Source organism: Mus musculus, chromosome 8 (assembly GCF_000001635.26).
Source record: "Mus musculus strain C57BL/6J chromosome 8, GRCm38.p6 C57BL/6J".
Lineage (NCBI taxonomy): Eukaryota > Metazoa > Chordata > Mammalia > Rodentia > Muridae > Mus > Mus musculus.
The window spans coordinates 104,009,789-104,037,015 of record NC_000074.6 but is presented as its reverse complement, the minus strand read 5'-3'; the positions used below and the strand labels follow the sequence as shown (position 1 = coordinate 104,037,015).

The 27,227-nt window shown below is 46.2% G+C and overlaps 1 long non-coding RNA gene across 1 annotated transcript; it reads left to right on the top strand.

The window, feature by feature from the left end:
- Positions 1-253: 253 nt before the first annotated feature.
- On the top strand, positions 254-25,948 carry Gm32728. The gene is made up of 3 exons (XR_879138.1): positions 254-578; positions 24,349-24,480; positions 24,781-25,948. It is a non-coding gene; the product is annotated as a predicted gene, 32728 (long non-coding RNA).
- Positions 25,949-27,227: the final 1,279 nt, after the last annotated feature.

Below are 27,227 nucleotides of genomic sequence, written 5' to 3'. Positions count from 1 at the left end.
CAAGACTGTAGGATCTCATCTAATCTCCTATTAGCCATAGGAGGTATTAAGGTATTAATACCTCTGGTAGGTATTAAGATTCGCGCCCCCATCCCCTCCTTGTTTAAGATCACAGGCTTTGTAATGCCACCTAGCCTCCTAGCTGCGTCTCTGCACGTGGACGTTTCTTTGGTTCTCTGGTCTCGCTTAAAGTTGGGGATAAAGTTCACTTGAACCTATCCTCTTTCACTCTCACTTCCTTGTTTTTCCTGCTCCTGGGTTGCTTGTAGGTGTCCTCAGATTGTAAGGTCCCAGGGTTCACCAAGAAAAGCGGCGGCTGTGTTCAGAGTTCTCTCCCGGTGTCCCCCAGTTCCGTACATCTTTTCTGGTATTCTCTGATCTACTGTGTTGCTGTTTGCAAGCATATCACCTACTCTTCTTGTTGTTGCGAGGAAATACCCAAGAAGAAACATTACAAACAAAGAAGGGGTCCTTCTGGCTCCATGATTAAGGGACTGTGGTCCATCACGGCAGGCAAGGCTTGGCATTAAGAGGATGCGATGCTGGCCACATTGCTTCCACAGTCAGGAAGCAGAGAGGTGAGTGCCGGTCCTTACTGTGTTATATCGTTTTCCCTTTTTATTCAGCCCAGGTTCCCAGCCTGTGGCATGGTGCCACTCACATTCAGAGTGGATCTTCAACCTTGGTTAAACTTCTCTGGGTATGTCTTCACAGACTCACCTGGAAGTGTGTCTTCTGGGAGATTATTGGGTTTAAGTCTTCAATCCATTGGAGTTAGTTTAGTGTGTAAGTGCATGTGCACGCGCATGCGTGTGCATTTGTGTGTTATATGCACATGCATGTGTTTAATGTTGGATGTTTTCCATGACCACTTTATACCTGATTTTTTTTTAAAGACAGGGTCTCTCCCTGAATTGGAGCTGACCAATTCAGTCAGCGAATTACAGGGTCTGCTTGTCTCCATAACACCCTGACCCTCAGTGTTAGGGTTACAAACATGCACACACCAGGCTTTTACATACACAGGGTACTAGGGATTTGTCTTAGTCAGGGTTTCTATTCCTGCACAAAACATCATGACCAAGAAACAAATTGTGGAGGAAAGGGTTTATTCAGCTTACAGTTCCACACTGCTGTTCATCACCAAAGAAAGTCAGGACTGGAACTCAAGCAGGTCAGGAAGCAGGAGCTGATGCAGAAGCCGTGGAGGGATGTTCTTTACTGGCTTGCTTCCCCTGACTTGCTCAGCCTGCTCTCTTATAGAACCAAGACTGCCAACCCAGAGATGGCACCATCCATAAGGGGACCTCCCACCTGGATCACTAATTGAGAATATTACAGCTGGATCTCCTGGAGGCATTTCCCCAACTGAAGCTCCTTTCTCTGTGATAACTCCAGCCTGTGTCAAGTTGACACAAAACTAGCCAGTACAAGATTCAAGTGCAGGTCCATCTATACTCTATCCACTGAACAATTTCCCCTGGTCTGTTTGTTTTTGTGTATAGTGTACAGCAAGCATATTAGTTGTTTAGCTATAGCAGAAGGCAACAGACTGAGGGGTCTTAGAGTTCTGGAGGCAGGAGTTCAAGATCAAAATATGAACCCAAGTTTCCTTCTGGTGAGGCCTCTCTTCTTGGCTTGTGGACAGCCTTTGTTCTTATTTATTGTATCCTCATATACCTTTATGTTGTGTGTGTGCAGGGTAGGAGGGAAGAGAGAGAGAGAGAGAGAGAGAGAGAGAGAGAGAGAGAGAGAGAGAGAGAGAGAGAGAGAGATTCCTGTTAGATTAAAACAGGTTGAAGAACACTGCTCTAGGGTCTTGTCTTATACAGATGTCTTATTTTATTCCTTTTATTATTCATTTCCAGTTGGGAGATAGGAATTTAGGGCTTAAATATTCAACAGGTCCCAACAGGTGAGTTTTGGGAGGTCACAGTTCTAGGGTTCCTGTTTTATTCTGCCATTATATATGTCCCTAGGTTTTATTCTGCCATTATATATGTCCCTCAACCAACTGGAGCTTTGCAATACGTTTTCACACCAGCAAGTATGGATTTTCTGAGATGGTTTTTCAATTTCGGGCTTATTGGAGAGTTCTTCTGCATTCCATTCACATAGTAAAACAGAATTTTCTGTTGGTAATGGGGTTTTGATGGGGGGATCACATTGATTTGTATTCTTGTTATATCTTTTTGTGTGCTGTTAAAATTTGATAGTGTATCTAGCAGTGGCTCTAATCATGCCGTCTTCATACGTATACGCCGTTACACTTTCCTCATCCCTCCCTCTCTTCCCCTTCTTCCCTTTTCATTCTTCCTCCTTCTCAATCCTTGCTTCCCCCCCAGACAGTGTCTCTCCTGCTTTCAGGGTGACTCCCTGTTCCATCGATATTTCTGTCAGTGATATAACTCTATTCCTCCTTGTAACTGAACAAAACTCTGTCACGTGTACACACCACATTTTCTTGGACCAACTTTGCTGTCAAATTGCCAGCTTAGCAATATAAATATTTAAGGTCCATGACATGTTTATTTTTCCAAATGGCTTCATGTTGTGGTCTTTGTTTCAACTTGAATCATTTCGTGTGGCAGCTTCCCCACACCCCCAGATCAGCTCTGGCAGAATTAACTCAGGTTTTGTTTACATGAAAACATTTAAAATAGTTTTTTTTTTTTTTTTTTTTTTTTTTTTTTGCCAGCTCTGGTGGCTTGGCTGTGTCTTGCCATTGCTTTCCACCCTACAAGGTTACTGTCCATAGCCTTATAGAAGCTTCCTTGGATGTGATGATGTGATGAATTGCTCTCTCTTTTTTTTTTCTTTTGCTGTTTCTTAAGATTGTCTCTGAATCTTTGACTCTTATAGTTTGAGTGTAGTGTGTCTATAGATGTAGGACTCTATGTGGTTCGTCGAGCTTGAATGTGTGTTTAACTCCTTCCTTGGATTTTGGAAGTTTAGGGTCATTAGTTCTTCACCTGTCTTAGCCCCCCCCCCCCTCTCTCTCTCTCTCTCGATTTCTATAGTTTATGTATTGCTTTTGTGGATCTTGGTGAAGCCTCCTAAGGCCCCTAAGCTCTTCTCAGTTTCCTGCATTCTTCCTTCTCTGGCCCCCAGCTCAGTCTTCAAGTGAGTTGATCTACCTGCTACTGAACCATTTAACCGTGAGTGCTACTTAGTATTTTTTCCATTTCAGTTATGGCATTTTTCAGCTCCAGGATTTCTTGAGTTTTTTTTTTTTTTTTTTTTTTTTGGTGGGTCTTCTGATTTCCGCTCATGGCTTTCTTTAATTGTCTATTTACATTCCTTTCCTCCTTTCCAGTTTTATGAGAGTTGAGTATGGTTATTTTGACTTCCTTGTCACGAGTTCAGCCATCTGTATTGCCTTAGGGCTGGTTTCTGGAGTTTTATTTACTCACTGTTTGCCATGTTTATATCTTTATTTACGTGTCTCTGGAGCCCTTGTTGTGATCTGAGCATCTGAAAAACCTCCTCTCCTCACATTTAGATATTGGTTCATGGGCAGATGAAGGCTTCTACCAATAAGCCAAGATGGAGCTCTAAGACCCCTCAAACCTTTCCTGGGGATATGTCCTCTCTGGGTGGTAGAGGGACTGTTAATAAGTGGCTGGGCTTGTTCTTTTCGGGAAATGCCTTTCTTGTGCTCCCTGGTGTCTCCATGTGGAATTGCAGGATCTTTACCCTGGCTTCCTTGAAGTTTGCCTGATTGCTATGGCTTCCTAAATGGCCATTCACATCAGTGCTTAGGTCTGGAGAGAAACCCCAGGGAGTACCCAGAGAATCCAAAATACTGACTGCATGGCTCCTTGGCTGTGTCACGCTGCACTGGGTCCAGGGTTTTTTTTTTTTTTTTTTTTAACTAAATAAATAGTACACTAGTTGGTGATGCTATGAATTAATTGTAATATATTTCTTTACGGAATATATGTAACATATACACAGCCATAGCAGCTGCATTCTGACCTTCACAAGGCCAAGGAAGAGGATACAGCCTCCTTCCTGGCTGAGCCCTGTGTGAGTTTGCTTCCATTGCTTTTTTTTTTTTTATACTAACCTTCTGGTTTTTGTAAACATCTCTAGTAGGTGTTGTTATCCCTCTTATGCAGATAAGGAAAATGAGGCCCAGGAATGTCCTATTACTTCCTGTGCTGTAAGCAGTTGGAGGTGTAGGCAAACTCAGGTCTGCTTTCCTGCAAAGTTGTCTCGCTGTTCCCATGACAATGGATACAGAGACCCAATCTTAATCATGTGCCCTCTCTCTAGTCACCCTCTCTGTGCTGGCAGGGTCTAGGAAGGGCTTAGTGTGTAAGCAGGCTCCATATGTAACTAGTTGTTGCAGGGCAGTAGCTTTGCTGTCCCCTGCCCTCTGATTTGCCCCAGCTCCCTTGCTTGTGTGGTTAACTTCTCTTTTTCTTCTGCACATGTTCTGGAAGTCTGGAGCAGGACATGCCTTTGAGCCTGGGACAAATAAATAGAGGAAGGATAAAATCAGACACCAGGCCAGACAGCAATTTAAACACACCAGACAAGAATCCCCCTTCCCTCCTGCCAGTTGCTTCCACCTTAGGGAAAATTGTCAGTGTATTGGTTTTGTTACTCTAGGTCTCTTTACTGCCACCTGCTGGAAGTTAGTGGCAACATATGCATTTCTGATTATGATCCATAAAGATATCCCCAAAGGCAGTGCAGACTCTTAGGCTATTTGCTTGAGTGGCCGTTCTAGAAGACAAATCTAGAACATTCCAGAAACATCGGGGAGGTTCATGGATCTTCTTTGCTGTTTGAGTTTAGGCTTCTGGGTCCTGTACAGTATGAGTCTCCAATCTTTAGACTCCCCACACTGGTTCATACCTGTTCATGTACCAGTGCTTGAAAGGAGCCTTGGTTGAATGAAGGGGGTTGGAGCACAGCACAAAGGTCCTTGGGCCCACAGATCTCCAGAGAAACCAGGAATGTTAAGCACACATGACGGTCTTTCTAATGGGAAAGATGAAAATCATATTCTTTCATCTAGAAAGGTGGAAATTGGAAGTGCTTAATAGCCTGGTGATCTGTGTTGGTCCATATCAAGCCCCTACAACCAGGACTGGAGGTGGCTAGTAATCTAAATGACCCTTAAAGCCAGGGCATCCCCAAGTTCCCACAAGTGGGACCAGAGGTACCAAAAAGGCTAAATGACTGACTCTTACTTACATTACCTTTATAGCCAGAGGCTCCCCCAAGCTCCCACAACTAGGACCTTGCTATTGGGTTAATAGCCCAAATGACTTCTATTATGTCTGTATGATGGAGACCAGGCCAAACCCTTCTATAGGTTCTTAGCCCAGTATAGGTAGACAGCCTATCTCTAGAACCCATTTTCTTGGAAGAAATGACATGTTCCCTGAGTCAAGTTTTGATGTAATTACATTTCCTTGTGTATTGGGGATTGTAATTATACCAGAAAAGTTTGTCCCCCAATTATACTGTTGCCAATTATTCAATGGGAATAAAACACCTGGGAGCAGATTCCTGGAAGTCTTGAGCTAGGTCAACAAGGTCAGTCTGAACCCAGTTTTCATTCTTACCTCTTTGTGGTTTGCTTCTCTGTCTGCCATGCTCCTTATATGGCGCCCAACATGGGATCAACCTTACGCTATTCATTCATCCACCCATCCTTTCACTAATTCACAAACTATGGAGGCAATTCACGTCTCTCCAGGAAACCGTTGTTATGGCAGGCACTGAAGGATCAATGGTGAGAGAGGAAGATGGACAAGCACACGGGATGTAGAGGTACCTCTGTGCCTTTCTCATGCCAGGCCTTCCTTCACCACCTCTGATGTCAGTCACCCGGTGACCAGTTCTGACAGCTCAGACTCACCGCTCACCTTGCCTATATATCATCTATGTCAGGAACCTGCTGTCTTTCTGTTCTTGGCCTGTCTTCATTGTGGGTCTCTCTTAGTCCACATAGGCTTGTTCACACAAGCCAGTTGTTAATAATCATGCAGGACTTATTTTTTTTTTTAACAAGATATGGTGAGAGACATCCAAATATGGAACTGACTGTTAAAAGGAAGACATCCGCTGTCATGTATCCCTAGGCTCAGGGTGGATGGGATTCTGGAAATATTAGGATTGATCTGGAGGCTAAAGAGGCAAGGGAGAAGAGGGCAGGAGTGTGGGGAGTTCCTGAAGAAGTGGGAGGGCAAGTGGATGCAATAAATTAGCGAAATATTGAATAGTTTGAAAAATTGGAGTATCTGACTCTGGGGTATTGCTTGGTCTGAGAAAGGAGTAGGGGATGTGGTTTGGTTGGTTTATATCAAAGATGCAGCGACTTAACTATCCAAATGGGCTGGCTCTCAGAGGGGCCGTCTCTCCAAATGTTAAAACATCCATAATATGGAAAATAGAAAAAGAGTTCACATCAGGCACCACCCCTCCCCCAGAGCTGCCGGTGGAGCCTGTGAGTGTGTGGAGAAATGCTCCCCCTCTTGTCCTTCAAGGGACCCCGTTCCTGAGGCCTTCCTTCTGTTGCCTAGAGTGGCTTTGCAAAGCACTTGTGCTTTTCTGTGTGCTTTCCACACACACACTTTGAAGATATTTTTCTTCCTTCTGTCATTACCTCTTAGGCCATCAATCCTGTTCCTGAGATTTCACCCTCAGTCTTGTGTCTCCTGTGCCTGTTGGGAACCCCACGTAAGCTACCTAGATCTGGCAGCCTTGGGTCTTTCTTTTTTTCTTTTTTTCCTCCTCCTCCTCCTCTTCCCCTCCTCCTCTTCCCCCTCCTCCTCTTCTTCCTCCTTCTCTTCTTCCTCCTCCTCCTCTTCCTCCTCCTCCTCTTCCTTCTCCTCATTTCTTCTTCCTCTTCCTCTTCCTCTTCTCCTTCTCCTTCTCTTTCTCCTTCTCCTCCTCCTCCTCCTTCTCCTTCTCCTCATCCTTCTCCTTCTCCTCCTCCTTCTTCTTCTTCTTCTTCTAGATATATACATGTATATATGTACATATACATATATAATGTGCCGGTGGTTTACCTTCATGCATGCATGTGTGCCACATGTAGGCCTAGTGTCAGATCCCCTAGTAGTAGAGATACAGATGGTGGTTAGCCACCCTGTGGGTGCTGGGAACTGAACCTGGTCATCTATAAGAACAAATGCTCTTCACCACTGAACCATCCCTTGATCCCCTGCTTTAGAGTTTTGCACAGCACTCAGGGAAGCTTCCTTGAGAAAACCGAAGAGTCTGATTATTGGTTGGAAGGACTGGGCACAGAGCAGCTCAAGCAGGGAGAGCTTCAGTGACCAGACCCTGGGGCTAGGAGGAGGAACAGCCTATTCTAGGAAGACTTTCAGAGGTGTCCCCCCCCCTCCCTGCCTATGACTTTTTGCCAGTTTTTATAGTATTTCGGTCTTCACTGCTCCACAGAAACAAAATCCCCAGCATGCCTTGCACCAAGATCTAGCCACACATCACAAAGGGGAGAACTCATTTGAGTGTGGATATATGCCTATTCAATTTTGAGTATGTAAAGGTAGGTGAGTCCCCATATAGTCAAGGACAGAAATTCACAAGTAATTAGATTTAAGAAGCAAGTATTTGGCTTTGTTCCTCAGGGTAGTGGCAGCAGTGAGAAACAGTTGTTGTTTTTCCTTCTTCCTCTTAAGAGTCTCCAGATATTCGTCCTTTTTAAGTCTTGGGGCTGTCACAGGCTTTGCCTGGGTCTCCATACCACTAGCCTTGAAAAGGCATCCCTTGACCCTGGTCAATTTACTGTGGTAAGCCCCACTAGATCTCTGGCTTCATGACCTGATCCCCGATGCTAGGCTCCAAAGAGCTGGAGTCTCAAGATTTTGCCCTTGCACACAAGCTGAGGTCTAGGGTCTACTGGTGCTGCCTCTTCTTAAAGTGAGTTTAGTTTTTCTCGTTTATTCTCTTTGGATCAGGACTGTGATGTTTAAGTTTTACCTATGTAGGACTTGATAATTCTTTACCTTCAGTTACCTCAACCACATAAGGATGGTACTGAGTGTGACCCGAGCGACAGTAAAAGGTTTGATATCACCCTTTTCAGACTCTAGAGTTGGAGTGAATATCTGAGGCTGCCTTGATCTCCGTTCTCTTACGCATGTCTCTACGCGACGATTCCGGCCGCCGCCAGGGGGCGCTGTGGTCACGCGGCCGTTCTCCAGCCTCCCCAGCCTGGTGAGCCTAGCCTTGCCAGCCTAGCCTTGCCGCCGCCCCTCTTGGAGCGCTGACTAGTAGCAGCTCCGACTGGCCTCTGTGTTGTGTCCACATTCCAACCCGTCCGCCAATGCATGCTGTCACAGTTGGGAACTCTAATGAGATTCGGTACCTTCTGGCCTCAGTTTGCGAGTCTGGAAAGTGACTCTGTGGCACTGCCTGCTGCCCTGTGGCCACTCAGAAGCTCCAGGTCTCCTGGTTTCTCTTCCTGGGCTCACTGGGTCCTGGAACTTGGTGCCTAACTCAATTAGGTCCCTTCAGTTGTCTTGACAGAGAAAGCAACTTCTCTTTTGCTTCTCCCACCTTTCTCTTATACCTCCTCCCCCTTCCTATCTTTTACTGCTGGCCAACTGAGGACTTAGTTCGAGTCTGGTGTCTTTTCTCCAGAGGAGACCTTTGTTCTAAAGCATGATTTTCCCACCCTCAGATCCATTCTACAGTTGCTGCTGCCTACACAGGGTGAAAACTTAGAAGCCTCCGTCTAACAGCTTTGTTTCCAGCCCCGCCTCGGCCCCATCCTAGGAGGGAACAGAATTTAGGGATTTCCAAGTTCCAACCAGACTGGGTTGTTCTGGAGACCACCTGACACTTGCTCCAGAATGGGGATAGAGGACGCTTAAATATGTGCGCTTTTAGGTGGCTCTGGACCACTGAGGCAAGCTGCCTCTGAGAGGTGGGTCTTGAGCTTGCATTTTAACGTTTCACCCAGGGCGAGGCTGACCCTAGAGATTGCTGCTCCAAGAGGAACCTCCGACGTGGACGAGGAAGTGCCATCCAATCCCAGCAGGTGCAGCGGGCTTGAGTCCTTGGATCCGAGGGAAGATGGTTGGGAAGCTAAGAGAAGGGGCAGGAGAGAGGAGTCACTCCTGGCCGCAAGTGCTGAGTGGTAGCTTGCAGAGACCTGGGGTGGGCAGGTGAATGTGGAACTGGGGTGGGCCCTGTGCTCTTTAAAAGGTGGAGTTCTTTTAAAGAGCACAGGGCAAAGGCCCATAGAAAAACCTGAAATGACAAGTGATGACTGGTAGCCATTGTCCATCTCTGCCTGGGGGAGGCAGTAGTGAGCTACAGAAGGTTAGTGCTTCCCAAGGAGTCTCCTACCCGAGGGCAGGATAACAAGAAAGACCTAAAAGCCTTGGCTGACTGGAAGGAGACTGGACCACAGAGCACAGGCTGTGCCCTCTGCTACCCATCTTTGGGATGTAGGTCTTCCTTTGTCACCTGCTTCCTCCTGGCCCTCCCGAGGAACCTGTTATGACAGTGTTTGCAAGAAGCTGACAGAGCAATGAGAATAATTTAGAAATGCCGAACAGGGGACCCACACATCCATATTTTTTAAAGGCAGATATAAAAAATGTAAAGAGTGTAAAAGCGTGGCTCTCCCCCACCCCAACCCTGGCCTCCCAGAGACTTCCCCCAGGCAACAATTAGTACACGGGCTTCCTGCACAGCTTTCTACATACTGTGAGGCTACAAACACGTACGGCCATATGTCTCCCTTTAAAAATACAGCGCATTATACAGACTCTTCTACACCTTGCTTCGTCCTAAAAATACGTTTTAAAAATATATCTTCCAGACAGCTCAGTATCGCCATCTGAGGCTGCTCTCTGTCTCCCTGCGTGGTTGACGCTGTGTCCCCGGGGACAGCAGATCCTTCACATGCCAACTGACCACGGGCAGGTTGCTTAATTGGTCTGTACACCAGTTGCTCATTAAAAGGCGAAAGACAACAATCACAGCAATGACACTCATTTCATGAGCTCATGAGGAGTCAAGGTCACACACACACAGAAAACAGTCCGTATAGTGCCTGGTGGGCAGAAAGGGCTCAGCATACTACATACTAGTTGCCCATTAAAAAGAGACGACAACAACAACAACAACAACAATAATAATCTCATGAATTCGTGAGAATTCAAGGTCATAAGCAACAAACAGCCACTCCACATAGAACAATGATTCTCAACTTTCCTAATGCTGACCCTTTAATACAACATGGGGGTTCTCATGTTGTGCTGACCCCCAACCATAAAGTCATTTCATTGCTACTTCCTAAATTTGTATTTGTATTTTTTTTTTTTTTTTTGAGACAGGGTTTCTCTGTGTAGCCCTGGCTGTCCTGGACTCATTTTGTAGACCAGGCTGGCCTCGAACTCAGAAATCCTCCTGCCTCTGCCTCCCAAGTGCTGGGATTAAAGGTGTGTGCCTCCACGCCGGGCTTAAATTTGTAATTTTGCTACTGTTAGGAATCATAATGTAAGTAACTGACACACAGGATAGCTGGTAGGCGACCCTGTGTCGTCGTGACCTACAGGTTGAGAACCACTGGCTATGAGGTCTGGCATGCAGTAAGTGCTCAATGAATTTGGGTTACTAAGGTCATCACATTTTCACTCTGAATGCCCTGCCCGGCAGTGGGTCATGGAAGAGCTCTTGACTCTTGCCTCTCTCATCAGCTGTGTGCCCTTGAAAAGAAGAAAACTTTCCTGACTCTCTGGTCCTCCTGAACCATCTATAGCGTTTGATTTTAGCCACTTGCGGGGGGTGGGTGGGTGGTGGGGTGGTGGTGGTGGTGGTGGAGGTGGAGGGGACGAGATGAGATAAAGGACAAACGTGGCACCTGGGGAAGGGCCTAGCACATGTCAGTAATGAGAAACATCAGCAGTAGCTGTCCTTTAAGCCTTTACTGTGAGCCCGGTGTGGGACTTAAGTGGCCTCTTGTGAGCTCCTGGCAACCCTGTGCCATTTATCTCCCAGCTTTCGCAAGCCCTCCTGTGTGTCTGATGTGTTCTGTGCTTCTCAGTGGGCTAGCTACCGTATTATCCCTATTTTACAGCAAGAGGGTCGGATAGCCGAGAATAGTTCGGTTTAGGAGCTGGTGAGATGGCTCAGTGGGTAAGAGCATAGATAGACACCAGGACCCACATTTGAGGTCCTGGTACCAACATAAAAACCAAAAGCCAGCTATGGCTGTGCATGTCTGCAACCCGAGCTTTGGAAGGCAGAGACAGGCTGATTGGTTCCCAGGGCTCCCTGCCCAGCAAGCCCAGCAGAAATGGCAGGTGCTTGGTGAGAGACCCTTTGTTAAGGCAATGAAGTAGAAGGACAGAGGAAGACACCTGACACCCTCCTTTGGCCTCCATGTGCACACATGTCTGCACAATCATATTCATGCAAAACACATATACATATACAACACACACATACACATATACACATACATACACAACACACACATGCTTGACACACACATATACACATGCACACACATGTGCACACATGCATACACAACATATACATACACACATGCACACACTACACAACACACACATACTTGACATATATACACACACACTACACACATGCACACACATGCATACACAACATACATACATACATACATAACATACATACATACATACATACATACATATGTGTGCACACACAGAAAGAGGGGGGGTAGAGGGAGAGAAGGAGAGATATTGAGGACAGACTATGAATTTCAAATGTGCCTGGTGATTCCCTGAGGTTCCTAGAGACCTACTCCTGGGCCTCCCTCCCTCCCTTCCTCCTTCCTTCTTTCAGTTTCTTCCCATCCATGTCTCTCCCCTTTTGTCTTCCTCCCTCTGCCTCCTAACTCCCTTTCCTTATGTTCTGATCTCCCTGACTTGTCAGACTCCGGATGTATCCAGAGTATGTATACACGGCCCTTAGATACAGGAGCAGAAATCCAAGATACTGCAGACACAGCCAGTCTGTGTCCATTCGCAGCTTCTGTGCCAGCATGCCTATGCATGCCGCATGTGCCTGTGGCTGCCCCTGGGTGATGAAACCACAAGCCCTCTTAGTGTGCCCCATCCCTGTGTGGTGCGAACAGCCTGAGTGCCCAGAACTTCCCCTGTTATTCCAGATGTGGTGGACCAGCCGTCATTTGCCTGGTGAAACTGTGTCATTAGCTCCAGAGGGAGGTGGCCAGTCTTTGCCTTCGTTCAGCCTGGCGTGCCTTTTGACTCTGTTGCCCCTGTATGAGGCAGGCGCGCCCAGCAGGTTGTTTGGTAGCCAAGAACTGTATCTGGTTTGGGTTGTGCACACTTCTCTTCTAACAATGCACCTTCTTCATCTGCGTGTACTTTGCACACACACCCCTCTGTGAGCAAACCACGTAGCAGTCTGAGACCCCTACCTACACTGACTTCACGGATACTCCTCTCCAAACATTAAGTGTAAATTTCTCTGTGTCCGTAAGATAACCAGATTTTGGCAGTTTTTATTCAAATATATTGCCAACAAATCTGGGTCAGAAGAGCAGCAGGCTGATCAGGCCAGAACTAGATTTCAGTGCATGCGCATAAGGCAAACCGTGTTCTCAAAGCTAACCTTTATGGGGAGCTCCTAACTTACTGCCTAGCATCTATGCATACTTGGGCACACATGTGATTAAATGAGATGCATTCTGGGAAGGGACATGGGCAGTGGGATTATATGATCTAATTTCTCAATCAAAATGGAGACCCGCCCAAACCACACCCCATTGTAGCAATCTCTCTTTCCTTTACATCCCATAAAAAGATACCCTAGGCTGAAACCTGGGTCCCTTGAGTACCCTAAAGAAGTGGCCTAGTGTTCCCTCATCTTTTCTATTGGTTTGCCTGAAGTAAACTTTCCTTGATACTTTTGAAAATTTGTGGGGGCTTTTATTTCAAATCTTCGAATAAGAGTAGGTCAAGAACCTTCGAAACATTTGGGCCTGTCCCCAACCATGGATACTATTTAATAGTTCTTAGCTCTGCAGCCTGGGTAGAATTGGGCTGGTAACATCTATGGAATAAATCCTGTTGTGTCTGGGTATAGTTTTTACCCAGAGAGCTCATATCTTGGTGCTTGGGATGGTGATAAAAGGAGCAGTGGAACCTTTAAACTGTGGTCTCCATCCTATCCCATCCCGTTGCTATGGTGACACCATCTGCCAAGAGGTTCTTATCTGAGCTGAGCGATATCCTTGAACATCCAGAACTCTGAGCTCAATAGACCACCTTTCTCACTAAAAATAACTTGCCTAGGGGATTTTACTCATAGCAACAGAAACAGATTAATACAGTGGAGAAGAAGATATATAGGAATCTATGAGGCTAAAGTCTGGTCCTACGTAGAGAGAGCAGTTTGCAGGGAACAGATTGCCACAATGTGACCCAGCACATCTGACTGTTCAAACCCACAGTCCACTCCTAGAAGGCTATGGACATGTGTCCTTGCACTGTCCTACGATCCAGAGAAGCTGGGATCCTGAGCTGGGTGAAGTCTCCCACAGGGAACAATTCCAACCCATGTGACTATAGCAGCAGTGAGCTGGGTGAGAACACACAGCCTGAGCAGCTGGGCCTAGACCCAATATTGCAATCTGTCTGGGGCCTCAGATGATGAGGTTGTGAAGGAATGTCTGCGGAGGTAGGTGGGTGTGGCCTGGGAGCCTGGATGGCACCAGTTGCTAGGCTTTCTAGCCCTGGCTGCCAGCATCCTTCCTGGCCAGCTCAGTGCACACACATCTGGAGGCAATTGTCTGAAGCTGCTGGGGTGGGGCCCAGGCTGTGGCTGGAGCTTTGTGCTGTGCAGACCACACAGGGTCCTCACTTGCTCTGGTACTTACTCCACGTGGATCAGGAAGGCAGAGGAGAAAGAAAGAAAGAGAGGCATGTGGGTGGGAGGATGTGGGATGCACTCAGCACATCTCTTTCTTCGGAAGACTTTTTGGCTTTCCCCAGCGAATCAGAAAGTCCAAGGGAGGAAGCTGACTGCACTCTAGCCACACCATGTCTAAATCAAGCAGAACCACAGCACACATGTTTTTACTTTTAAACTCATCAAAGGAACTTCTGGCCTGTACAGAGTCCTAAAAATACACCCTGATCTCTCCTCATGCCCCACCCTCTCCTCTGATTTCTTTTTTCCCCCGCCGTCGTGACTTGAACACTGTTGGCAGTGTGCTCTCTTTCTCTCGTTTTAAGCAGCAGGGCCACATTCAAAAGTTCATACCAAATAAATCTACTGAGGGTCAGTAGGACAGACGTGGGGTTCTGCTGGGAGAAACAACTTGTTCTTTGGTACAGAGGGTGTTAGCACTAGAGAAAACCCAGCCTAGAGAGGAGCAGGGATTTATTTTCAACTCACAAAAGATGTCGGACTGCAAGCGCTACCCCATGAGTTGCTATCCCCTCTCTGGGATAACTGGGATTGTGTCTTATGTGGGATGAAACCTCATCAAGGCGAAGCAAGGAGGCTTTGTGGTGGGAGGCATCAGGCAGGGCTGGAAGAGAGAAATCCTGTCCTGGTTGCCTGGATTCAGTTTCCTAACTCGTTTATTTGGCCACAATGAACTCTCAGGTCCCCATTTGGAAACTGTAATGGAACAGGAGCACCACTGTCTTAGTCACGGTTTCTATTCCTCCACAAAACCTCATGACCAAGAAGCAAGCTGGGGAGGAAAGGGTTTATTCAGCTTACACTTCCGCATTGCTGTTCATCCCCAAAGGAAGTCGGGACAGGAGCTCACACTGGGCAGGAACTTGGAAGCAGGAGCTGATGCAGAGGCCATGGAGGGGTGCTGCTTACTGGCTTGCTTCCCCTGGCTTGCTCAGCCTGCTTTCTTATAGAACCCGGGACTACCAGCCAAGGGATGGGCCCAGCCAAGGGATGGCACCACCCATAATGGACTGAGCCCTACCCACTTGATCACTAATTGAAAAAAAATGCCTTACAGCTGTTTTTCATTTCCTCAAGGGAGGCTTCTTCTCTGTGATAACTCCAGCTTGTGTCAAGCTGACACACAAAGCTAGCTAATACAGTCACTAACATTTGTGACTTACTGAGCAATGAGTACGTAAACCCCCCCATATCTCATTTCATCTGATCTTCCAGTTTCAGGCAGGCACTGGGGATTCTAGGCTGAAGAAAAGGAAAGCCAGGCTCCGGCAGATGAATTGACTTCTCTAGGATGTGCAGTGAGTTCAAACCCAGCCCACTGGTGACTCTTACCTTCGTATTGGTTGCCATTTTCTTTGTTCCATAGGCTAGAGGTGAGAGTTCACAGAAATCTTGGGTAGGGTAAGGTAGAAAGGCCTGCGATCACCATCAGCGTGGCAGAGCCCTGTGAGACATGGAGGTAGAGGATCGGGGCAGAAAACATCTCTTGCTGGCCCTCTTCCAGCTTGCCTTCTTTTTCCCTTGTCTTCTTTTTCTGTGGGGTACCGCAGCCTCTGGAGCTGAGTCCTAGCTCCTCCCGCATCTCCTGACTCCCAGAGGACATCTGAGATAACTCTGAGGTAATCTGTGGCTATCAAGGTGTCAGTGGATGAACCTTTTGGATCAGGTACCTCGGTTGAGCCAGCGAGGTTCCTGGGCAGCTTCTGAAATCTAGTCCTGGGGATGGCTTGATCCGCTGGCTGCTCCTGCTTCTGTCAAGGCACAATCAGATTGCACAGTTCCCACAGTGAGAGTGCACGTGACCAGCTCTCTTCCACTACCCAGCCCCTTTCCTGGTGGCTGACCTGCCTAGGACCTTCCAAGTGGCTGACAAGAGGTTGGGGAAGACAGTCTGTGGCCAGTGCCCATGACTTTCTAGGTAGCAAGGACAGCACTGGGCTGCCCTAAACTGGAGTTACAGAGGACAGAACTCCAGATTGGCAGCTGGCTTGGGTGGGGCTCTTCCTAGGTGTCACTGACCAAGTGGATGAGCTAGGGACTTCTCAACCAATCTTCTCTAGCTTGGGGACCGGGTGGAATCCATGTTCTGAGCCCAGTGCTGCCTACTGCTGCGTGCACATATTACTCGACCAGGCTAAAAACATTTCGTCCTTCTTCAGAGCTGGGCATTTATCTAGCGCAGATGAGATAAGGAAGGCAGGGTTGCAGGAGGTTTGATGCTGGGAATTGGAGGGCAGCTCAGCCTCCGTGTGGAGCAGCTGCGTGAGGTCTGCAGCACATTGTGTTCTGGGGCGCCAGATGAAACAGTATTGGAAGAGAATTACAGGTTTTCTTTGTGGGCAGCAAGCAGACAGAGCATTCCCAGGTTTCTAGGCTCCTTTCCCCCTCTCCACCCTGGCTTGGGGCTGGAGGGATCGCTGTTATTGACTGTTGGAGCGTTTGTGTGCTCCAATCCTTTGTCAGTTGAATTTAGCTTTTGACCTTTCTTAATTTAACCCAGTTCTCCTGGATGGATGACATTCTGGATGGAGTCTACAGGAGTTGGTGGAGGTAGTGCCCTTTCCCCTGCAGCCTTCAGGCTCTGGCTTGTCTTTAGTAGGAGCTTCAAGAAGAGATCTGGTGAACTTTGAAAAGGTGGAGTGTTCTCTGTGATGCTCCTTCCCACTGAAGCACCGAGAGAGGAAGGGTGTTCTTGGAGCTCAGGAAGCTAAGAAGACTTAAACACTACTGCATCTCATGAGAATGAATTGTCGGGGAGTTCTTCCACCCATTGGTGGGCGATAACCTCATAATGTCGGTCTTTGTGTCCATGCAGAATTCACATTCATGGACCTCAAATGTGAGCGATTTGGCAACTGACCATGATGGAGGGCAGAGATGCCATCTCTGGTAATGGTGCTTCAGAACTGAGGGGGTACACCAGTATGGAGCTAAATCAAGTCTCCATGTCTCCCTTCTGTATCTCTCCCAGCACCCACACCTTCTCTACAGGCTTCTGTTGTGTTTTTGGCATTGTCTCTCCTGTTCTTTGGATTCCATTAGCTGTCTAGACCATTCCTCTTCCTTGACTTGAGGATAGAGATGGGGTGGGGAGTTCTTCTAGCCTTCATTGCTCATGGTCCCTGCTTTCTCCTCTGCATGAGGCAGAAACAGGCCATGCTCAGGGAGGAAGCTGTCAAGAGGAGTCTAGAGCGCCACTCGCGCCACTCGAGAGAGCAGGACAGGTGACTAATCCTGCAGCTTCCCCGTGATCAGACACACACTCGTCCTGCAGAAATAGGGAGCTGATGGGCAGAGAGTGGGATTAGCCGGGGTTAAGCCCTGGGTTTTTATAGTGTCTGACTTCCAGGAGAGCCAGCAATGGTTTTGCTTCTTTCATCTTTCTGAAAAAGGAAGCAAGCAAATCCTAGGGACAGCAGCTGGGGTCTCATCAAGACTATTAAGAGTGTGTATGTCTGTGCCTGTAGGGGACAATGTGGTGTGGTGTGGTGTGGTGTGTGTGTGTGTGTGTGTGTGTGTGTGTGTGTGTGTGTGTGAGGGGGGGAGGAGCATATGCATGCATGCATGCATGTACAAGCAGGTGAAGCCCACCCATTTATTTGCTTGGTTTGGCTTGTACACCCCTCCACTTCTAACAATGTACTTACCAGCTTGAAACCCTTACCTGTGTGTGCTGTCCATACACACCCCACCCTGAACGGTAGAGCAAGTTTCTCTTCCCCTCAATAACCATCAAACGTAGACAGCTTTTATTTAAATATCTTCCCATCACATCCTGGTTTGGTAGGAAGGCTGATCTGGTCTAGACTGACTGTAGGTGCATGTGTAAGAAGGTAAAACTGTTTATGTAGGTGAACATTTAGCGGGAATCTCCTATTAACCATCTTATGCCTATGCATCATTGGACGTCCATGTGATGAAAAGCAGATGTGTTATAGGAGGGGACAAGAGCTGTCAACAATTCTTTCACCCAACCTATCAAATCGAAACAGAGAACCTCCTTTACTATGTCTCTTGAGCCTCTCAGATGATCTCTTCAGGCCCCTCAGCATCTCCACACTTATGCCAGTTGCTCTCTTGTGTAGTCTGATTTGTTCTATAGTTTTGTTTAAATAAAGTTGACTTGACACTTAATCCATGAGGCTTTTTATTTTAATTCCCTAAAAAGGGGCCAAGAACCTGGAAACACCCAGCCCATGTCACTATTGCGTGTAACATAGGCTGTTTATACTATGTGGGAGAGGGAGGGAAGAAGGAAGAGAAAGAGGGAGGGAGGGAGGGAGGGAGGGAGGAAGAAGAAGGAAGGGAAGGAGGAAAGAAGGGAGGGAAATACAGAGTGAGAGTGGAGGGAGAAGAGAGAGATTGATTATCGACATTATATAAAGGGGAGAGGCTGGACTCGTTTGATTTTCAAGACTTTTAGAAGCCATCCAGGGGCCTTTAGAGACAGAAGAATGGTGACAGGTTGGCTCACAGGGGCCAAGACCTTGGCCATATGTGAGAGGCTGCGTGGCTCAGCTTACAATCTCTGTGCACTCTGTCCTCTACCTATGAAACTATCAGCTGGGGGCAGGGATGCAGTGTTAAGTGACATCTTTGAGTTCTTCTGGCCCCATAGATACCGGCTCTGCTTCCCTTGTAGGTCTGGGGTAAATTAACTTTTTCCACAAGTGTTTGCTTCCTGCCTTTAAGATAGGGTGTTAAGGATTGATCTAGAACCCAGAGGAGCCCTTGAAGAAGGATACTCACTGTGGCCTTGGATTGTGGATTCCAGTGATTTCTTCTCTGTTCTCAGCTAAGGGGCCACCTACCTGAGGCTGAGTCTCATGAGACATCGTCTCTGAGAACCTGTGGGCCCATCACACCAATCTTCACTTCCTAAGGATCAGGCAGATTTGGTCTGGACTTAGGGCCTGGATGTGTGCATAAACGCCACAGGGAATGCGTTTTCAGCAGCACAAGCCATTTAGAAATCACACCCTCCTCCAGTGGGAGCATCATGGCTGTGGGGACTCATGCAGGCTGGGGCTGTACCTTAGTCACACAGCTGCCCAAATGCAAGGTTGCTCCTGGCGCTAGGGCAAAAGCAAGGACCCTAGAGGCAGATGAGCTGTAGTCCCTTCCATTCTGCACCTGTGTGGCGTGAGGCAAGTTCCTTGGCCTTCTGGGTCTTGGTTCTTTGCCTGCAAACACTGTCTACCTATCCCACCTGCCTGGCTTAGCAGACATTGCCTCAAACAGTTCTAACCAGGAATTTGCATGTCTGGCTGCATGTGTGTGCACATGTGTGTGTATGTATGTGTGAATATGTGTGTATGTGTGTATATATGTGTGTGTGTGAATATGTGTGTACGTATGTGTGAATATGTGTGTGAATATGTGTGAATATGTGTGTGTATATGTGTGTGTATGTGTGAATATGTGTGTGTATGTGTGAATATGTGTGTATATTTGTGTATGCATGTGTATGTGCTGTGTGTGTGTATGTGTGTATGTATGTGTATATATGTGTATATGTGTATATGTGTGTATGTGTGTGTGTATGCTTTGGGTTAGCACTGTCCAGTGACAGTGAGCATTCTGGGGCAGAGCTTAGAATGCAGTGGAAGAACGGGAGAGCTCTGTAGACTCTGGAGCTTCAGGTACTGTGTTTTATGGGGGATTGAATTGCCCTGGCAAAGTTATATCTGGCCTGATGCTGGCCCATGAATGTCATCTTTTGGGAAATAGCATCTTTGTAGATGTAATCAAGGGGTCAGATAAGATGATGGAAGGCATCCAGCCCCAACCCCTTGGGGCTAGTCTTCTTTCTGAGGAACAGATGAACACATGCTTGAAGCCATTGAACTGATCTATGGAGCTTTTCTCTGTCACTGTAAACAAAATAAACAGTCACAATCGCCATTTTTCATCATTCATTGTCAGGTGCCCCGAGAACACATCTCATTTACCCTCTCATAGCTCTGTGAAGTGGGTTTTAGTATTGCCCATTTCACAGGCAGGAAAACTGAGGCCTAACAACTCTAAGTGATAACTATCTACACTCAGCTACTAAACTGGGTTTCTGTGACTTAACCCCACATAATTTTTGTATCCAAGATCATGTTACTAATCTCAATACCTCCCGGCTGCCCCCTGGAGCAGCTTGAAGGTAGAGATTATTTTTTTTTCCTCAAATATTTCTGGGTGTCCAGCAGAGTGCCTTTCACATAACAGCCTGTTAAAACGTATTGATTTTTGCATTTGTTAATGATCTCTTAAGTCTTGACAAGAGAGTTTAGTTCAGTCAAAACTTTTGACAAATCCCAGACCAATTTTCCCCACTCTGTTGATTTATTTATTCTGTAAACATTTGTGCAGAGTCCCTGTGTGCCTGGGATAGGTTGCAGTGGATTTTTATTTTTATTCTTTTTGGTTCCTTCCTGAACAGACTAACTACACATGCAGTTTGGATAAGGCAATGTTTTTATCGGTCTTAGAGTAAAACACCCCAAATGTCCTCCTATAATGACCTCACGGGGAGGCCAGTATAAAACAAGAGAGCTGGACGCCGGCTTCGTCTACAGAGGCTCATGCTTTGGTTCCTTCCATTTGTGGCTTTGGGGCATTTTTATGGCTTTAAAGCAACTAAACTCTCCCGGTGGCTGTCTCTGGTGGCTGTCTCTTCTTCCTCTTGGTGAACAGGGTACCTTCCTGGCCATTAAGATGTCTGTTCCTGGGCTGGTGAGATGGCTCAGTGGGTAAGAGCACTGACTCCTCTCCCAAAGGCCCTGAGTTCAAATCTCAGCAACCACATATGGTGACTCACAACCACCCGTAATGAGATCTGACACCCTCTTCTGGTGTGTCTGAAGACAGCTACAGTGTACTTATTTATAATAATAAATAAACCTTTGGGCTGGAGTGAGCAGAGGTCCTAAATTCAATTCCCAACAACCACATGAAGGCGCACAACCATCTGTACAGCTACAGTGTACTCACATACATTAAATAAATAAATAAATAAATAAATAAATATTTTTTAAAAAGATGTCTGTTCCCAGTCCCACCTGGCTGTGTTTGGTGGTGGGGAGTTCTGAGAAATGGGGTGTGTGAGCTTCCCTGAGGTTGCCACAGGGAAAACAACTCAAACAATAAGATGCCATCTCTTGCCCATCTGTGGGCCGTGATGGACTCTTAACAGCGACAATGAAAGGACTGTGTGACAATGCCCCGGCTGCACCGTCTCTCCCCATGACAGCACATTACAAATGGTGCGAGTCCCCCAAAGAGCGATTGAGCATCATGTGCTGAACCTTAAACAAGCTGGTCACCTTTTCTGTAGCAGTTGCTTTCCTAGGATGGAAGCCGGTTAAATCACAGATGCAACACACTTTAGATGTGGCGTTGCTTGTTGGTCGCTATAGTAGCAGAACTTTGGAAAGATTAAGTATCCAGCAATTGGGCAGTGGTTAAATAACTTCCCCCAATCCATCCATTCAATAGAATGGTATGCATCCATTTAAAACGAGGCTTGTATGTATTTGTGTTACTGTAGAAACATAGCACTCGTGGTACTTGCTATTATAATGATGCCAGGCATGGTCCTAGACTCCCCAAGAAATGACTCTGGTAATCCTAGCAACCTCTCCATACAGGCGGAATGTCACACTGACATAATAGATGTGGAAACGACCACCTACTAAGGTGACAAGTCAGGGCTCATCTGCCTTGGTAACACTGCAGGATCTTGAACCCCAGTGTTGACACTGCAGGATCTGTTTTTTAAAGGCATTTTTTATTAGATATTTTCTTCATTTACATTTCAAATTCTATCCCCAAAGTCCCCTATACCCTCCCCCCTGCCCTGCTCCCCAACCCACCCACTCCCGATTCCTGGTCCTGGCATTCTCCTGTACTGGGGCATATGATCTTCGCAATACCAAGGGCCTCTCCTCCCATTGATGACCGACTAGGCCATCCTCTGCTACATATGCAACTAGAGACACAGCTCTGGAGGGTACTGGTTAGTTCATATTGTTGTTTCTCCTATAGGGTTGCAGACCCCTTTAGCTCCTTGGGTACTTTCTCTAGCTCCTTCATTAGGGGCCCTGTGTTCCATCCAATAGCTGACTGTGAGCATCCACTTCTGTATTTGCCAGGCATTGCCATAGCCTCACAAGAGAGAGCTATGTCAGGGTCCTGTCAGCAAAATCTGACACTGCAGGCTCTTGAACCCCAACTCTATCCTGACCATTTACCATTCTGCTTCTCACTGTGACCACGGAAGTAGAAAAACTAAACATACAAAACATGCAGTCAATTCCAGTTTTTCTGGAAAAGAAATCTGTTACCTACTCAAAAAGGACCAGAAAAGGGCCAAGGAGAATACTCAGTAAGTACTGCTTGCTATGTGGGTACAAGGACCTCATTCAAGTTTCCAGCACCCTCATTAAAATACAAAACAAAACAAATGACAACAACAACAACAACAACAAACAACAACATCTAGGCATGACAGCATGAATTTGAAATCCTAGTGCTGGCGGGAGATAAGTGACAGGTAGATTCCTAGTTTCCCGGTCAGCTAGTCCTGCCCAACTGTGGGGTTTCAGGTTCACTGAAAGATCCGATATCAAAAACATAAGGGGGGGGGGTTGGATCCAAAAGAGAATGAGACCTGACATTGACCTCTGACCTCCACATTCATGCATACTTACTCCACATACATACATACTTACCTTACAAGCACATAGCCCCTCCCCGACTCCCAGCCACACATATACACATTGCCACACACACAGAGTCACACACATAGAGTCAGTCTCTCTCTCTCTTTCTCTCTCTCTCTTCTCCCTCTCTCTCTCTCTCTCTCTCTCTCTCTCTCTCTCTCTCTCTCTCTCACACACACACAGCTACATACAGCCACATATAGCTTGCCTCTTCAAACACATAGAGCCTCATACACTTACATGGAAACAGCCACACATACAGTGACACACACACATACACACACAGCTTCACACACATCCACACACAGCTACATACACATGCACACAGACACACAGAGACACATAGGCACACACACAGAGCCACATACAAACTCATACATACAGTCATACGCACACAGTCACACATAAAAAAACAAACAAAAACCCCTTTGCTTCCCTGAATACATAGCCCTTGTCAATATTTAAACTGGTAACACAAGGCGGATTCACTCAAAGCTCCTAAGTTTTCTTCCCTGCCTCTTAGACTGACACAAATGAAGATTACCAGCTGCCAGGTTTCCTTAACCATTTCCTTCTAAAGATAAAAGCTGCTTTAAGGGGCTGGGATGTTGGCTTATACAGCAAAGTTCTGCAAACATGAGAATCTGTGTTCAAATCCCTAGTGCCCGTGTTAAAGCTAGGCATGGTGGGTCAGTGCTGGGATAGGGGAGGGTGGAGACAGGAGGATGCCAGAGACTTGGGAGCCAGCCAGTCTAACCAAGGTACAGTCTGGTTGAAGTGGCATGCCAGGCACCTGAGCATACTTGTGGAACACAAATGTGTACAACACACACACACACACACACACACACACACACACACACACACACACACACACACGAATCATGTGTTATTAGGATGACCTTTTAGGACCTCAGATTGTCTGGCATGTCATCATTTCTGCTGTCTTTCCAAACAGAAATGGCCGTTTCTTTGTCTTCCATCTCTTTTCAGTGGTGAGTAAATAAACTGGATTTGGCAACATTGCTCTTTGTAGTAAAAGCGAGAAGGAAAGGCCCGGGAGGTATCTGTCTGTGTGGCAAGAGAGCCAGTTGCCCTGCTCCTGGCTGTGGTTGCAGTGGGGTGTCTACGGTGTGGTATACCCTTCCTCTGGCTGTCTTTGCCTATGAAGTGAGAAACAAAGAACCTGATGCCCTCTGGCCCCAGATGCAGTTTACTGTTATCAGGCCTGAAGTGTGGGTTCTCTCTGGAGGCTGGTTTTGGACTTCTGTCTAGGGTCTCCTCTGGGATCTCATAGCAACACATCACAGAGGTTGCAAAGGACCCTGAAGATGGAGTTCGGGATTGGTTGGTCTTCTCTTCCTTTTTCTCAGTGGTAGGCTGCTTCAGTTGCCTGCACTGCCTTGAGTGTCTCAGTGGCAGGAGATTGAAAGGCCTCTTGGGCGAGGTGGGGGAAGGAGAAGATAAGGTTTCCTGGATACTGACCTGTAAGGAGGTAGAGATGTAGAGATAGCAGTTTTTGAAATGGGGGCAGGGGTAGGGGCAGGAGTAAGAGCTTGGGTACCAAGGCAGCCAGAGAAGAGGACTTTGAGGAGATATCCAATGCCTCACTTCAAAGTCTTTGTATTGTTGTGATGTCAGCTTTGCATTTTCAAGCCATGTCCCCTGACAAGCGTCACCTCATCTCTTTAAACTATAGGTGGCCGGCAGTTGGGAATCACCTACGTTTTAGGGTCATGAGGATGAGGAACGAGAAAGGGATGGTGGTCATCCTGGGCTCCTTTGCAGAGGACCAGTCTTTCTCCTTCCTGCACTCTGATCTGTTTGGCAGGTGAGTGGGCTTAGCCTGTGAGAAGCATCCTCGGGGATTGGGTAGAGAAGGCCGCAGAAGCTAGAGTATCTTTCCTCTCAACTGTGCCTCTGGTAGGGTTTCCCCGCAGATTTTTGGGAGTGCTTTTTCTTTGAGACAGGGTGTCACTATGTGGACTTGGCTTGACTAGAGTTCACTGTGTAGACCAGACTGGCTTGAACTTACAGAGATCTGTCTACCTCTGCCTCCTGAGTGCTAGGACTAATGGTATGCATTACCACAGCTGGCTCAGGCAGTCTTGTGTCTCTTTTGTGTTTCTAGCTCATCACATAGAGCGATCCACTCAGATTCCAGCTTCCATTGAGTGGCCACAGACCCAGCCTCCAGTAACATCACATCTTTCTTTTGTCCCTTCAGCCCTGGGATGGTAGCTTCCTGCTGTTTCTAACTGTATTATATTGAACTTACCTGGTTGGTTTAACAGCTCACTCTCTGGGTTTTCCATACTGCTAAGACACCTTGAAACCCCCAAATAGTTGGTCTAGACAATTGTGGGTGCTGGAGAGAGACCTCAATTTTGCAGTAGGCTAGATACTAACTAGCTAGTGGGATAGCTGCTGTCTGAGGTGCAGAGCCTTAGAACCAGCAGCCCCAAAGGTAAAAACAGTCCTGAGTTCAAGTTCAAAGACAGGAGATAAACTTTGCAATTCAAAGACTGTCACACTGAGTTATTCCCCTTTACTCTGATAAAATTAAATTTCCTAATTTTTGTCACTATGACCAAAATAACTTAAGGAGGGAAAGGCTTGTTTAGCTGCTAGTTTCAGATGAGTGTGTGTGTAGGCTTCCTTCATCTAAGTGTGGAAGGCATTGTGGGTCCCTCTGTTCTCTGTGGTGATACGAGCCTTTGGACTGGGAAGTGGAGACCATGGTCAGAAGGCAGGACTGACCTTCAAAGGCCTGCCTCTAGTGATCCGTATCCCATATCCTGAAAGCTCCACCGTCTTCCAAATAATGCTACCTGCCCAGGATGGAGTGTCTAAAACATGAACATCCGGGAACCATTCTAGACTGAAACCATAGCAGCCAGCCATCTTTTTTTTTTTTTTTCCATCAGGACCATATTGTGGGGGGCAGCATGCTTTATTGGTGTATGGTATCAGCTGCCGATGTCATCCAGGAAAGACAATACCATAGACACACCTAAAACAACATGTAACCACATATCTGAGCACCCCCTCCATCCAATTCAGTAGACATGTAAAATCAATCTTTAGACTTATTCTCTGAGTTGGTTCCAATCCAGTGATGTTTCCCTGATTGGACTCTGTTTGATGCAGGGATGAAAGTTTGCTTGTGACTTTGGTGTTCTGTTTTTAGATGGCTAAATAGAAAAAAAATGTAAAATTCAATGATATTTCTCAAATCATGCGCCATCAACGACTGAACGATGATGTAAGTTATTATGACCTCATGTTATTGTAACATGACAATGTATATCTTTTGGATTTATCGTTAATGTCTAAATTAAGGTCTACTTCTAAATTTATAGGTTTGTACTCTGAAAACATTATAAAATAAACTGTTGATATTAAAATCTCATTAATTGTTAGAATTGTGAACTATTGGGAGAATAAACTGTTGCAATAATTAATTTTGCTGATGAAAGTTAATTTTATTTATTCAGTCATCTTCAAATATTTTCAGTCAACAAATAACAGAGAGATAAACAATGGCTAACACTCAAATACTGAGAGAGTAAACTAGATAGCTTTAGGAAGAATATTATTTCCTTTCTGAGGCAAGCAATATTTATAATTTTAAATAATAATACAGAACAGAATAATAGGAATTAGATTGTATCACGATTACAATATTTGTGGAACCTGCATTCATAACATTAAACAAAACAAACTGTAATAACCGCATTTAATTTTTAGCTATTTAATCCTATCTAGGAGTTCTATCTAGGTCATGAGAATTTCAAGAAAAACATTTGAATGTTTCTTGATATCCCAAGAGAATGAATTGGAAGCGAAATGTCACCTTTGCTACTTCAAAACAAGAGGAAAAACTCCCAAATTATGTGCAATAGTCGCAATGAATCTGACCCAGATGTAATAAGAATACAAAGCATAAAGATTTAGGGAAAGAGGAGGCGACCCAGATAGTTGCTTCTCCCTTGAACTCATCAGGGAGAGAACGGTTATTTAATATCACAGATTTGAGCTGAGAAGTGCTAGGACCACCCTGACTGCTAACAGCCCTGAGGGATTACTGTTTCTGCCTTAAGGCAGCGGCTCTTCCAAAACCGACAGCAGAAACATGAAAGGTAAGTTTTGGTAATAATACTAATACTAACATAATCATAGAATAATTAAATAATCATTATTTAATATAAAATATAAAAATATATCTCATGTAGCCTAGGGTAGCTTTGAACTCATTAAGTGTGTAGCTGAGGATGCCCTCGAACCACTACCCTCTTGCTTCACCTCTCAAGTGCTGTCATTAAGGCTGATACCACTGCACCCAGGTAATCATAATGAATATCTAAAATAAAATGCAAAGAATTATTTTTGGATAGACCATCCCCCATCCCAGCTGTCTTCCTGGGGAATGGTGGTATCCTTGCAGCCTAGAAGCTCCACCCTTGCACCCTGCCTCTGCTAGGTGGCCATCCCAGCATCAGAAGCAGATTTACTCTACCCGGTCCACAGAGCAGCAGCAGGAAGAGATGTCAAACCCCAGTGAGGATGAAGCCCTTC